This window comes from Macrobrachium rosenbergii, chromosome 36, assembly GCF_040412425.1.
Source record: "Macrobrachium rosenbergii isolate ZJJX-2024 chromosome 36, ASM4041242v1, whole genome shotgun sequence".
Taxonomy (NCBI): Eukaryota; Metazoa; Arthropoda; class Malacostraca; order Decapoda; family Palaemonidae; genus Macrobrachium; species Macrobrachium rosenbergii.
In genome coordinates, this window is record NC_089776.1 from 2,914,951 (window position 1) to 2,917,981 (window position 3,031).

At 39.3% G+C, this 3,031-nt stretch overlaps 1 pseudogene; it reads left to right on the top strand.

Annotated features, from left to right (window-relative positions):
- The first annotated feature begins 562 nt into the window (after positions 1-562).
- On the top strand, positions 563-2,819 carry LOC136856519 (uncharacterized; annotated as a pseudogene).
- The last annotated feature ends 212 nt before the right edge of the window (positions 2,820-3,031 follow it).

Genomic DNA, 3,031 nt, shown 5'->3' on the forward strand with positions numbered 1-3,031 from the left:
GAGTACATGGCCAAGAGGAATACCCATGGTGCATTTGGTTTAACATCTGAGTTGAGTGATGAAAAATTCAAGAATTATTTCAGATTAAGCAGAGAACAATTTGATAAGGTGCATAACATGATACAAAGTGACATATCATCTGAAGGTTGCAACGCCCAAAAAACCAATCAGGAGTAGAGAAAAACTGGATGTGTTTTTAAGGTAAGTTTTATTTTCCTTCACATCTGTCTTTCAGCAATATAGGAACGGAGGAAAAAATCATCTGATGAACAATTCCCTTTTCTTTTGACCTGTAATACTGCCTCCATAATGTCATTATAATGGATAATTGTAAAAGGAAAAATAACAGGAAAACAGTGTTGATAAGAAGCACACAGGTGTTTCTGAGAGATTCATCAGAAATTAACAAAATCATCAAACATATGACTTTCATCATATAATAATTTTGTGGATTACTGAGCGAGTTACTGACCTGCTTCGGCCTGCGTCACGCAGTGTTTGAAACGCAGTTTTTCTGCGCGCATGCGGCACAGGAAGTAAAGCTCACTCAGTAATCCACATGATGTCATCCTATGAGGAGCTTATTGAGGCTGTCCGCCAACACCAAGTCCTTTATGATACTGCCCATCCTGATTACATGAAAGGGTCATATAAAGACGAGATATGGGCTAAGATTGCATCCACTCTACATTTCAGTGATGGTGAGTATATTGTTGTATGGTAACGTACGTTAAAGTGTCACAAATATACGACTGAGATACTAGGCTTCTCGTTGATGTGTGTGAGAGAGATGGTACAACTGAACTGTACAAAATCAAAACATCTTTTACGATAATCCATTTATTGTAGTCAGTAAAAGGCAATTCTATGCAGACTTTTATATGATATACAAAACAAATATTATGAAAATATGAAAATCCCTACTAACTATATTCTCATTTTTCCATCATTATTACTACTATTTTCCACTTATGCCTCCCTCTACTTTTCTAATATTTTCCCTAAGAACACTCTCTCTTTGCCATGGGACTCTTCCTTTTCTGAATTGAAGTACATTTTGAACTGCTCTCTCACTTGAAATGCAGAGACAGTACCTCTAGATGCAGTTGTGTTTAATGCTGCCAGCTGGTTCTCAGGCTGTGCCTCTAGTTCCTCTTGTGTATCTATTGACATATGTGTTCCTAAGTAATTATGAAGAACACAAGCCGCTTTTACCACCTTATCAACAGTATCAAACTTTGCAGTAAATGGGCGCATAAATACCCTGAATCGAGAAGCCAATATTTGTACCAAAGGCTCACTCGACTCGTTGTCTTGCTAATGACAATCTGTAATTAAATACTTTATTATCAAACCTGCCATTTGTCTGTGCTTTAGGATATGGACGCAACAAATTCTCTAGCAGTGGAAAGGCAGCATCACCAACAAATATGAATGGTATTTCTCCATCTACACCTTCTATGGGTTTTGGTTTAGGGATGTTCAAAGATTTGCTTACAATTTTCTTTCCAAGCGCAGAGTTGCTGAAAACATGTCCATCACTAAAGCGACCCATCGACCCCACGTCGATTGTCGTGAATTTGCTCTCACTGTCAACAGTGGCCATCAAAACAATTGAGCATGAATGCTTATAATTAAAGAAGGATGAATACTCTTTGATGGTTTTTGGATGCATATATGTTTTCCGTCGATCGCTCCCACACAATGTGGAAACTGCCACTTGCTTTCAAAATCACATGCCACTTTCGTCCATGTTTCCATTGTTGGTTCTGGTAAATAAAGGGGTTGCATGTTGGTCCACACAGCAACTGCTACTTGGCTGACGATTTTTGACACTGTTCGATCCCCCATCCAGTAGCTATAACCGATGCTTTTATAGGAATCTCCAGTAGCCAGATATCTGAAAGGAATATAGGTTCGACTGTACTTTTACAAAGACATTAACTTAATCGCTCTCTCTCTCTACTGTACATTGCGTGTTCTGTTTTGTTGCAGGGGCTGAGGCAAAGGCTGCATGGCTGAAACTAGGTAATTGCCATCGTGACGCCCTCAGAAGGCAAAAAAAATTAAAGGGTAAAGTGGATCACATGCTGTTGTCATTAAGTCGTGGAAATTTCAGCAACAAATGGAATTTTGGTACCGTACATGGCCAATAGAGAGACAAGCTCAAATGTCACTTGGACTAACAACAAGACCAAACGGACATTTGATGATGACAATAGTTCGGTCGAAGAAGGGAACTCACAACTCATCACTGCTTCGCATAAGAATCGCGGACTCGACGATGAATTTGATGATGATGGTGAGAGTATTGTTGACCCTACAGCTCATGCAAGAGAAGTAAAGAAAAAGAAGACTGATGTTACTACTCTGCTCAAGGAATCGATCTTAAATCATGACGAGAGAGTCAAACAGAGAACACTTGATAGGAAAAAAATTGAGGAAAAATTTAGACAGGAAGAAAGAGATCCCCTTTATATTTTTTCATGACCATGTACACATCCACGGCAAAAATGCCACCAGCCTTACAGCACAAGATAAAACGGGATGTATTTCGCATAGTTTCAGACGCTGAAGAAACCTTGCTCGGCATGTCTCCTTATCCCCAAAGCCATTCCTCCAACTCATCCTATGGTCCAACTCCTCGTGCATGTACACCTACTGATGCATCTACTTCCCACTCATCCTATGGTCCTACTCCTCGTGCATGTACACCTACTGATGCATCTACTACTGATATATCACAGTCTCTCCCTGTGCTTTCAGAGCAGTATCAGGACACATCCCCTGATTTCCCACCTAATTATTATATGATGTGAAAGTCATGTGCCTGATGATTTTGTTAATTTCTGATGAATATCTCGGAAAGACCTGTGAGCTTATCAACATAGTTTTCCTGTTATTTTTCTTTTTACAATTATCCATTCCTATATTGCTGAAAGACAGACATGAAGGAAAATAAAACTTACCTTAAAAACACAGCCAGTTTTTCTTTACTCCCAATTGGTCTTTGGGCATTGCAACCTTCAGA